Source organism: Helianthus annuus, chromosome 13, assembly GCF_002127325.2.
Source record: "Helianthus annuus cultivar XRQ/B chromosome 13, HanXRQr2.0-SUNRISE, whole genome shotgun sequence".
Classification (NCBI taxonomy): Eukaryota; Viridiplantae; Streptophyta; class Magnoliopsida; order Asterales; family Asteraceae; genus Helianthus; species Helianthus annuus.
The window spans coordinates 84,438,487-84,451,434 of record NC_035445.2 but is presented as its reverse complement, the minus strand read 5'-3'; the positions used below and the strand labels follow the sequence as shown (position 1 = coordinate 84,451,434).

The 12,948-nt window shown below is 35.0% G+C and overlaps 1 long non-coding RNA gene across 1 annotated transcript; it reads right to left on the bottom strand.

The window, feature by feature from the left end:
• Positions 1 to 6,927: 6,927 nt before the first annotated feature.
• LOC110902891 lies at positions 6,928 to 9,631 on the bottom strand. The gene is made up of 3 exons (XR_002571497.2): positions 9,474 to 9,631; positions 8,646 to 8,732; positions 6,928 to 7,093 (listed from the first exon to the last, which is right to left on the bottom strand). It is a non-coding gene; the product is annotated as an uncharacterized LOC110902891 (long non-coding RNA).
• Between the last annotated feature and the right edge of the window lie 3,317 nt (positions 9,632 to 12,948).

Sequence of the window (12,948 nt, the reverse complement as noted above, 5' to 3'; positions counted from 1 at the left end):
GAACAGTGTTTAGATTTCTCCAAACTGTAAAGGTTCGGCCACCGGTACTTCAGTGCTGTGTTCCCAATCCAGATATCATACCAGAATTTAATAGCTTTCCCGTTTCCCAACGATGGTCTGATGAGGTCGGTCATTCTGCTCCCATTTAGCTGCATACGATTGACTTCTTTAACTATATTGTTCCAGCAGCCTTTAATGCGACTGTTAAGAGGTAAAAAATCCCATCGGCCTCTCCCGTAATGAACAAGTTGCACTACCTTCGTCCAAATAGAATTAGGTTGCGTTTTGAATCTCCACGCCCATTTTGCTAAAAGGGCAATATTAACATCCCTCAGCTTTGTAATGCCCAAACCCCCATTTTTCTTAGACTTGGTAACAATATCCCACGCCACCCAACTCATTTTTTTATCTTCCGTCGAACCACCCCAAAGGAAATTTCGCATCAGTTGTTCTATTTGGTTTGTGACTTTCACCGGCGCTTTATAAAGGGATAAATAATACACTGGTAAACTGGCGAGAACCGATTTAATAAGCGTCAATCTCCCTCCCATGGACAATAAGTTAGCCTTCCATGAAGCAAGACGCCTTAGAATAGTATCGATGACTGGAGACCAATACTGAAACTTGTTCATATTTGTGCCGACTTTAATTCCCAAATAGTCAAACGGGAAGTCACCCCTTTTACAACCCAATATGTTCGCCATGTTGCTCACCGCATCTCCTTCCATCCCAACCCCAAACAATTGCGACTTGCGAATATTAATTTTTAATCCCGAGCAAACGTAAAAAACTCTAAGCAACCTTGCCACCTGAACAACATTATCTCGAGACCACTCACCCAACATAAGGGCGTCATCGGCATATAATAAGTGAGAAATGTCCGGACCTCCATTAAAAGCCCGAAGATCCTTAATCTCTCCCACGTCACACGCTTTCGTAACCAAACAAGAAAAAGCCTCCATCACAATTAGAAAAAGAAACGGAGACAATGGGTCCCCTTGACGAATCCCCTTATGACATTGAAACTCAAATGTCGGGGATCCGTTAACCAAAACCGAAGACCTTGAAGATTCCAGAATACCCTTAACCCACATACACCATCGCTTTGGAAAACCCATTTGTCCCAACACCGATATAAGGAATCCCCAATTCACATTATCGTAAGCCTTTTCGAAATCAATTTTAAATAAAAACGCCTTCTTACCACTTTTTTTCAACCACCCGTAGATCTCATTCAGGATAAGGGGCCCATCTAGGATAAACCTGTCCTTAAGAAACGCTGTCTGTGTATCAGAAATAAGCTTCCCAATATGAACCTTCAATCTTTCAGCCAACACCTTCGAGATAATTTTGCTAATGACACCCACCAATGTTATTGGTCTATAATCTTTCAACCCCACCGGAACATTAGTCTTTGGAATCAATGTAATAAACGCGGTACTGCAACCTCTATTTATGATACCATTATCAAAAAAATAATCGAACAACTTCACAAAGTCTTCTTCCAAAGTGTTCCAGAAGTGTTTTATGAAGCGGAAGTTAAACCCATCAGGGCCCGGAGCTCTATCAGACCCGCAATTAAAAACCGCCTCTTTTATTTCTACCCTAGAGAACGGCCTGACCAAAGACTCAGCTTCAACAGGAGATAAAGAGCTAATACCTGTACATTTTAATTCTGGCCGAGATGGATGTTTATCCGCAAAAAGATTCCTGAAAAATGATAAGACTTGCTTTTTAATCAACGACGGCTTAGACACCCATTGACCCTCAACCATAAGGCCCGGAATCGCGTTAGACGCTTTCCTCCCGTTAACAACCCTGTGAAAGAAGGCTGAATTATCGTCGCCCTTTGCAGCCCAACGCACTCTAGACTTTTGTTGTAGGTCTCGAGACTTCCATTCATTGAGTTGTAGGACTTCTTTTTTACTCTCTCCCCACACCCAATACTCATCCTCTTCCAAACTCCTTTCTTCCATAAGTTGTTCTAATCTTTGAATTTCTTTTTTTGTCGATTCTAAATGTTCGCCTTCTTGAAGAATCACCTCGGACCACCATCTAGAAATCAGAATTCTAACTTTTTTGAACTTCTTCATAATAATAGCATCAGGGTTGCCCTCAAAATACCCCTCAGTATGATAGTTTTGTAATTAAAAGAACGTACAGCATATATTTTTTAAAATTTATGCATTTTTACCAATTTTAAAATCTATATATTTATACCAATGATTTATACGCTTATACCTATTAAATTATATATCCATATCAGTTTTAAGATTCATACTATTCCTGTAGTCTTTGCCATGCATACTATTTTTATAGTATTTAATATTTGTATATTCATCAGTTTCAAACATTTCTTACATTTACAAAATATTCTTATTATTTTATTTTTTTAAGGTTTATACCACCTTTTCACATTTATAAACTTATAAGGCAACCTTTATTCTTTTTAAACTAACTAGCGTTACGACCCCCCGTTGCGGCGGGGGAGTAAAACCGTGAAAAGAGTAATGTCGAAACGTTCTCACAGTGTTGATAAATATACAAATTTACTTGAATTTATGTCTATTCCTGTCTATATATTATAAACAATGAACTTTTATTTCGGATACATGTTGAAGCAGAGAACACACGCAATCACTCATTAGTAATAGTTTTTACAAATCATTAATAATTAAATAAATAGTCTTAAATGCATTTTAAATAAACCTACATGCACAAAATAATTTTACATAATTCATGTAAGAGTTTAAAACGTAGTCTACCCTTAGTCTTTTTAGTAATAGTTAATTAATAATTAATAACCACTATTTAGGATTTGCGCCTTGCGGCGAGACCGTGAAACTAAAGGAAAAGTAAATGTAGAAACATTGAACAACACTCATGCATTGAAACGTGTTGACTTGCAAATATTAAACCAAAACTTAAAATACAGATAAGAATAATTAAGTCGATTTAGGACCTGCGCATTGCAATGGGGCAGTTAAACCGCCAAAAAATAACATAAAACACTGAACTACACATGCGCGTAGCAGCGTATTAACTCGCAAAATTTAGAAAAATTTAGACCGAAAAGTAAAATGACAAATTGTAAAAGATGACAAGTATAAGGGACTAAGTTGAAAGTGGAAAAGTGTTGAGGTAAAAAATGAAAAATATTTTTTGACTAAGGTTGTAAAAGAAGAAAAGTGTATGTATGAAAAGTGTAATAAAAATGAATACTATTCTAACCCCACAGTCAAAAGGTGATAAATAATATATAGTTACCCAACAATCAAAAGGTGATAAATAATATATAGTTAATTTATAAACGTCAATCTTAAAGGTTTAACACCATTCCACAACCATTGTCCACTGCCACTAAACACAAAATCAACCCCCAAAACACCACCATAATCCTAACATGAGTAACCTCAGCATGACCCGCCACCACAAAAGGAAACACTAACCCGCCAAATGTGTTATATAGTCATACATCTATTACATATCAAAATTGTAACATCCGTTAAAGGAGAATCCTAGAAACCTGGCTTGTTTGTAAATTGGATTCGAAGTTATTTATCATTTTATTTCTGTTAAGTTAATTAGTTATGCACTATTTTAAACGACGTGGTATGATCCAAACGGCTTTGCGTCCAAACAACATCATACCTTAAAAGACACTACTCCTTCTATCTAAACGACAACCTCAACAACACTACACACACTACTCCAAACGATATCCCATCCCCATTGGGTCAACACTGAAACGACACCCTTACTTCCTCTTACCTAAACGATATCATTCATCACCTCCCAAGCGACATCATCACATTCCAAACGTTAACACCCAATACCCAAACAATACCCCCCTCTCCAAGCGGCACCACAAGGTCCACAACCAACCTCACCCAGAATCCAAAGGACATCACCTCATGTCAAACGAAATGTAGTTGTTGAAACTCATCTTTCCAAAACGCGAACAAGGTGACCAAAACAGCCCATAAATTTCCAAATTCGTGATCATTTAACTTCTTCCTTGTCCCTAAAGTTATGGTTCTAGTCTAGAGACCTATTTCGATTTTTAATCATCCCTAATATACCTCATAGTTTACCTAATTTAAAAATCTAATCAATCACCATTAAAGACTTGAAAATATTAAAACCAAGTTAACAAATTCGACTATTTGAGCACTAGGGGCGGAGCTACCTTATGCCGGGGGGCAACGCCCGCTACGGCTTGGCGCGGAAAAAATTGGAAAAATTAGTGTAAATTTTGAAAAAGTTTGAGGTTTTTCCGATTTCGTTACGGCTTATTTATAAAACGTTACGGGTTGGCGGATTTTCTAGATCCGCCACTGTTGAGCACCACAACCCCAAATACAAATATCAAACGGCATCTCTCTATTTTCCTCACAAATCCCCACTCTCGATTCCTGGAAACACCCTCTCCAATTCACGGATTCAAGCAAGAACACTTCTAGGGCTTGGAACTTCACATTGCAATTTCTCTTTCATTTCTTAATCAATCAAGTAGTTCTTGAGCCTAACTTGTTTAGTTTTTTATGATCTACAAAACCCCTCTATCCATTCCTTTGATTGAGGGCATCCAAATCCGAATTTAAGTTCTTGTGATTTTAGGGGTCTTGGATTATAAATTTTGGGGATTTTGATCTTAGACATGTGTTGTTTATGAAATTGAAAGTAGATTACTGTTCATTATCATATTGGAATAGGTTGTGTAATTTTTTGCGAATTTTTGAACATTTTATGGATTTATTTCATATTTTAATCATGTTATATCACATAGAAATTATATAAAAATTATCAAAATGGAATTTTATAAATATTATTCTGATTTTTTAGAAAATATACAAGGTATGGAATTTTTATAATAAATTTCATGTCTCTCACAAAATTATTTTTAAATGAAAAGGATTTATTAAATAATGGTATTAAATAAGTCTTTTATAAATTAATGAGTTTTAAATAAAAAATATAATCGTGATAAAATCTGCTTTATAAAGTTGTTAAATTAATTTTTACTAACTTATCTAAAAATAGCATTTACAACATATAATAATATAATATATTGTTATTATTATAATTAATCACATTTATTTCGATAGTTTAATAATTACTATTTTATTTTTAATATTGGATATTATTATACTTTTAGATTATACAAAAGTACCCAAATCATAGGATTAGATTTTATAGTTTTAGTATGTGTTGGTTGTTTAGTATTTTCTTGTTATTTTATATTTAGGATGATTTTTTCGGAGTTTTCCCTCATTCTCGTGCGGAATTATTCAAGGATCGATATACGCAAAGCAGTGAGTAGATCTCTAATTCCCCTTTTTACATATAACTTTTTTGGGGTGTAGTATGTGTCGCAATATCTCATGTTTCATTTAGTTTAATTATCAACATGCAAAGTAAATGTGTAGATTATGTGTTATATATTTGTTACTTGATTACTCGCTTTGTGTCTCACATTTTAGGTCCACTAACTGACCGGTTCCCCACGGCCATAGGTTGAACTAGGTATCACCACCATCATTCAGTCTTGCTCCTCGGGGCTTGAGACTCACTTGTGTCGCATATATCGCTTGTATCGCAGTTGGTTTTCCTTTGTTTACTTATTGTTGATATTATTGGTTTTGATTGTCTCGTTTACATTTATTTTGCATGTTAACATTTTTAAACAAATTAGTTTATTCAAACTTAGATTTACTCACCAACTTTTTGTTGAATCAAATTTATTTTCCGCATGATACTGGAAATCAGGTTTGACGATACGAGGAAGAAGACGCCTAGGAATGGCCTCAGGAAAATAAACGAGATTTTATTTTAAGTTTTATGTTTTGTTTGATGTATGGATTATTTGGAGTTTATATGTTTAAATGACATTTTTAATTTGATATGATTAAATATTTAAACTTTTAATAGTTGCCATAAGCTTTGGATAGTTATTTCGCTCTGACCAATAATCCGTCACGGGTCGGGTGTGACAAAACCCTTAGTAGTTGTTAAAACATCCATCGACTTCGTAGTCGGTTTTCAAAAGCTGACTTTGAAACCAATTTGACACTTAACTGGTTTTCAAATTCGGTTTTGGTCACAAAAACATAAATCCATCAGAACGCCTCCTATTGCTCGTTTATGAGAAATTTGTATCCTATATGGAGCCAATGTATGTGAAGAGAGAAAGGTGAGAGAGTAGGATAGAGACAAAAAGATGAGGGGGAGGAACTACGTGGCCACAGATGTAGTGTAAGAAAGTGCATTCGTCCATGTTTATAATCCATTCCAAGTATCTCAATCAACTCCATTCACACCCGAGTTTTTACCGTAGAAACAACCTGACCCGACCCAATACCCAAACTGCAACCGCATCCACAACCGAAACCAAAAAATGGTCACGTGAAAAAAAAAAAGATGCTACAACTATCACGTCGAAAGCAACCGTACATAAAAGTGAACGATGGAGCTTGGATGAAGAATACGCATTGGCTAAGACTTGGGTCGACATATCTGAGGATCCAAAAATCAATTGTTTAGTTATATCTTTTTATCTTTTTCCTTTTAATTTTTTAATATATAAACTTTTTTTAGGTACAAATCAAACGAGTGACAACATATGGGAATGGATTCGTATTTCTTTTTTTCTTTTTCTTTTTCTTTTTTTTTTTTAAGAATAAATGGGGAGGGGAATATGTACACCTAATTGTAATCATAAAGTTGAGGGATCTTCATCTAAAAGTTGGCAAATTTAACAGAATCTACATTCTACAATACATGTTGAAACAACCGACGTAGTGGTGATAGCGATACGAATGTTGTTCAAGACTCATGTGACAAATTGTAACACCCGTTCTTATAAATTAAGGTTTTACGTATCATTTACGAAAACAATCATGTAATTAAGATTATATATGCATTGGAAATTACGGGTTCGTTAAAAACTTTTTACAATTTAAAAGTATACAACATATCACGTGTACGTTCGTCGTTTAACATAATAACGATACATAGCGCGGAAGCTTATTTCGTAATCGTGTTCGGTTCTTGCTCGACGCTTGATCTTCATCCGTGCACTCTCGACATTCACCTATGATCAAAACTAACTTAGAAGTCAGTTTTGATAGTTAAATAACAAGTACAACAAGTTAATCGGGTCAAATATTCGAAATAAACAAAAAAAAATCAATATTTTCAGAAATTAGGCCGTCGCCACGCGCGACCATGGTCGTGGCGCTACGCCACGGTCTCTTTTTGACAGATTGTTGCAGCTGGTTGCTGCATATTCTCAGCACGATCGGATTTTACGGAAACGGCCATAACTTCTTCGTTATTGATCCGTTTTACCCGATTCTTTTTCCTACGCGTCCGTAATTTAATCCTCCATCTTACGGAGTTAAAATCCTACATTCAACATAAGAAATTTTGAGACTTCTAATCATTCGACTCGTTACCTTTTTACCAAATTTTAACCCGTTTATGCATTTTATCAAACAAACGTATTTATTTGATTCTTATATCTCATACACTTCTTCAAATTAGTGTTACCTACTATATTAGGTTCTAATCATAGGTTTATTACACCTTTTAAGTCCGTTTTCGCTCGTATGCTTATTTTGACCCGTTAAGGGTATTTAAGCACTTTCGAACCTAAAATCGCTTTCGATTGCTTCTAACATTCCATCACCACATTTCTTATCCTAAAATCTCCCACCACAACTGTAAGTGTGTTGGATCTAATGTGGATATCTATATATTCCGAGTTTTACCCCTCGGATAAGAGATTTTACGGCAAGAAGCATTTTAAGGCATTTAACCTTTGAAAGTCACGCCTACAACTTTTATACGCATCTAAAAGTTACAATAATCATAATATAAGTTTCTAAACAACCTCTAAGGGTTGTTTACCCAGTTTACCCATCAAGGGCTTTTTGGTCACATTTAATCCTTCATTTTTACGATGAAGGACTTCTACTAATATTTGGCCAAATTGCACATCTTACTACAACTTATTTATGCGTACCTGGATCGGATCAACGTATAGACCCGTTTACACCTCGCATTTATTAACCAATATTCTATAGCGTCGCAATTATCCCAAAATTGCTACTCACTCCTGTTTACATAGGACTTGACAACCAACATTAGTCATTATTGTCAAATGGTGTTATCACCACCATTTGACCCGTTTGGCTCATATGACCGAACATTTACATATGTAGTAAAACGGGGTTTTAAATTTCCAATTTACACATCCGACCCATTTCGGATGTTGCCCCTTGACCCCTTCTTTTCTTTTTAACTCATTTCTTACAATTTTGACCCTATTTCGGCTTATGCCATGAGTATCCTTTTATTGTCAATTTACATTAATCAACACTAAATTAAATTTCCGTTTTTACCCATTGTCTCAATATTAGATTACACTACAAGGTAATCTTATCAAAACTCATAACCTCTTAGTCATTACATGACCAATTTACCGATTCGCCCTCTTTACCATAAACCATGGTTTTTATCATCCTTATATGTTCCGACTCGTACCAACCGCGTCGGAAACCATATTTTTGTTATTATCGTTATCACATTTATTACTTGTAAGGTAAACAAGTATTCTACATAAGTGTGTAAGTTTCACTTACCTTGCATCCGAGCTACGCTTTTCTTCTATGCTTGACTCGTTTGACCCGCTTTCACTCCAAGCTTCACCTGGCTTGTTTAAGCGCCAACTATTATTTCATCATTTACAAGGCGGTTAAATTAGTCAATAACAATCACGACTATTCCGCCTCACTTATTTTCTATGTCTAATTATCATTCATCACATCGTAGGTCAGTTTGACTTTTTCTAAAAGTCAAATGCCCGTTAGTATACTAATTGCGTAATCGAGTTCATCAACTAATTTTAGCGTTCTATAATTACCCGGTAGGCGTTATCTTTAGACCACCGTTTTAACCAAAGTTCTAACCACGTTTATCACATTTAGAACTCTTTTTAATCACATTTTGCATAATAGCCAAAACATCACGATTAGGTGTTTTAACTACAAAAATTCTAGTTTCGAGCCTTCTTTGAGGCATTTCAACAAACACTTTAAGGGCATAATTTTACATGTTTATTTATCAAGTCTCTAGCTTATCTCTTAGCCCTAATTTCACATAAATCAACCATCTTACAAAGTTGTTAACTCCTATAGTTCTGAAGTCACTTCACAATTGTCAAATTACACTAGAATATCACCCAATTTCCTAGTGTTTATTAAAATCTACACAACCCACTAATCACCTACAATGGTGATCATGGATTTTACTAAATTCTCACATGATTTCAACTTGTATTTGTCTAGGGTTTGTCCCTAGACACTATATTGTTCCTAAATCATCATAAAACAAACATGCAACCATGAATTTCAGATTTTCCCAATTTCATGAGAATTTCGAGTTGAGAGTTTTCATCAAATTTTACATACCTTGAAATCCTCTTGTGATGAGGATCAATAATCTATGCTCGATTTTCGATTTCAGCTTGATTTGAGCCCTCAATTTTGTGAAATATGTGATGAACTAGGGCTTGGTGAGGAGCTCAGGTCGCCCCCCTGCGTCCCATGTACGACCAGACATCTCAATTGAGATGTTTGGTTTTGTTTTTAACAAGTTGATGCAGCCCGCGCGTTACAGCGGGATGTTGATTATGAATGTCTTTATTATCACTATATGAGATGTTGATTAGAATGCCTTTAGTACATGTTGATACACACTTTTCTTCAATTTTGACATCGATATCGGTATGGTACCTACCTCATCCCTAATTACACTTACATAAAAATATATCTGAAATTTGAATGCCAGCCAGCGACATACCCCAGCCAAGCCCCAAGCCCTGGTTGATTGAAGACAAGAGGGATATTTGAATGGAATTCCTTTATAAGATGTATGCCCATTCTTGTTTTCCAACAATATTGTTCACTGAGCAGAAAAAAAAAGATCCATGTTTATACGCAATTGTTAGCATGGGGAGGTTAGGTATTTCATCATTGGAGAACAAATTATGTATACTATAAAGGAATTCCATTATGTATACAAATTGAAATAAAATGTAATCACAGATCAAGTTAATCGGCAAAGAAAAAAAACAATAGACAGTGCACCATTATCATGTATTAAAATCTACCCTCTATGATCTAAAGGATTTGCAAAACATGGATCTGAATGAAGATAATTCTTGAAACATACATATGAAATATTCATCTCCCATGAAGCAAAATGTACAATCAAATCCGAATAGAACAATTCTAAATGTAGATATCTACTACTTAAAAAAACCTAAACGAAATTACACTAACTGAAAAGACAAAAGGGTTTAAGAAGCCTTTTTTATACAAAAAACCTCAAAACGGATTTTATAACTTTCGAGTGAAAAATTATAATTCTAATTTTTAATGAACGTGAACGTGATTGTGTTTGAATACTATTTAAACACCTTTCTTTAGTTTTGAATTTTGGTCAAACTTTTGATTCACAAACAATTTGCAAACGCATCATTCTGTTACTTCCTTGCCGGTTCTCTCCTCTAATCACTTTGTGATTTTTCTGCCGCCGGCCTCAAGCGAATGCTCAAATCTTTTGCAATCGGCGGTTCAAATTCTTCTTCGTTCTTATTTCTTGTCGCTAGCCCCTCTGCGATGTTTCTTATGCTTTTTCTCCGTTTGATTAACACCCATTCGAATTCCGTTTCGCCTGTCTTCTTCATATTCGCAATTTATGCAATTCTTTACATACAATAGAAAACACATGCCGATTTCAATAATAAATCATAGCCTGGTTCTTTTCCTTTTTACGATTTGATCGGTAATCGAAATCACTCACTTCCTGATCATGTTATCCTTCTTGATTCGTTCTTGGTGACCTTTGCTCTAATACCAATTTGATGGCCCTTATAAGGATCAATGAACACATAATAACCAAATCAAGAACAATACATAATCAATTGACATAAACTAATTCGTAATATAATTTCTATATGAACGAATATACGAATGTTCCTACCGGCGTGTTTATACCTGCCTGAACCCAACCGGTGAACCGTCATGTCTTCACCAAAGAACAGTCCGTGACATAAGTCTCAAGAACTTCAAATTCCGCAAGGTAAGTTAACGATATGAATTCCTTATTACGGCGGTTTCCTGATAGCCATTAACTCATATCATGTAAGAGGAAAAAATAACGTATGAAATAGGTTGTCAAATTTCTATGAAGCATTTCGTCAAACAGGTGGTGTGCAAACACCAAAGTGTTAATTTTGTTGATAGAGGGAATATAATGTTGTCTAAAAAGTAACAAACATGAACACAAAATTAAGGGTTAGATGCAAAATTTACCTTCTAGAATTCAACTGGAGACTCTAAACAAAATTACCCTAAGTACGAATAAAAAGGAGGGGTAGTGATGAACAGCGAATTTGGAATTGATCAACCCAAAACAAATTTCGAATCACACCTGCAAGTCAAACTTCAAAACAAAGAAAAAATCTGAATCTTTCAATTTATATCATTAAAGGGAAACCAAAACATCATACTTGATCATCGATTGAACCGGATTGATCAATTCCACATTCAAGTCAAAATTCACAATCCAAAACAAAGAAAAAACTGAATCTTTCAATCGATATCATTAAACCGAAACCAAAACATCATACTCGATCATGGTTTGAACCGGATTGATCAATTCCAAAGTGAGAACATCAAATAATCACTATACGTATGGCATGAGTATCAAGTGTAAAGATCATAGATTGTAACTCAAGAGAGAGCACTAAATAATCACTATATCTTTAACGTCGTAGGGATGCTTCTGGAACGAAGAGTGTGAAATCTGGATTTGGAAAATAGAGCAATTTGGGAAACGAAACGGTTTTCTAAATAATAAATATGGGGTTTGGGGAAATAAACCGTTTAAAGAATATTAATATTATATACCCTTATATTAAATATGGAATAAAGATAATGAGCATAATAAAACATAATAAAAAAATTAAGTAATTAATTAAGTGGACACATAATGGATGGCAGTCAAAATTCAATTGACACGTAATGGACGTTTAAATGACACGTAATGTTTTGTTCAGTAATAATAATCCATCTTTATCTTTGTTCCATAAATTATATATGCAATGGCAGTTAATGACGGTTTATTTTCTAAATAGTTTATATATGCAATGGTAGTTAATAAAACGTCGGTTCTTGAAACGGTGGCGGTGAATTGCAAACCGTCGATTTGTGATTAAGGACGCAACGATTGAGTATGGTAGGAATTTTGGTTGGTAAATGTATAAGGGTATAATCAAAACCAATAATATAAGTTTCATTTTTAACAACATTGGCCCCTCTAATTTGGTTAGTTAATTAAGTAGGGCACAACCTACTTATTTCTAACAATATTCCCCACTTATTAACTAGGTTAATTATTCCTAGTTAGCTTACTGGGTTCGGGAAGTCATAACCCGTTTTATTTTAAGTCTCGTTAACTCAGGATCTTATAACCTTAATTCCTTAAAAACTTTGATTCGTTTTTATTTAATATTAAGATTTCTTATTTAAATCCAAATATCTGTCGGGTTATTTTTACTAATAACGGTACGTTACCCGTCTTTTAGTATTAACAGAGTTTAATTACCAAGCCCGTTTTCGGGGTGTTACACAAATCAGTAGCGAAGCTTGAGATTTCCAACCGGGCGGTCAAAAACGTATATACCTAAAAATTTCTATAAAACCGGGGGGTAAAAACGTATATACCCAAAAATTTCAATACAAAAAACTACATACTCTCCACTACTGTTCGGGGGTCGGCCGCCCCCTCCCGCCCCCACTAAGCTATGCCGATTTGACAAATACTTGACCAATAGGGACAACAAAGCTAAACGTGTTTCGTGGCATTTAGTCCAACAAC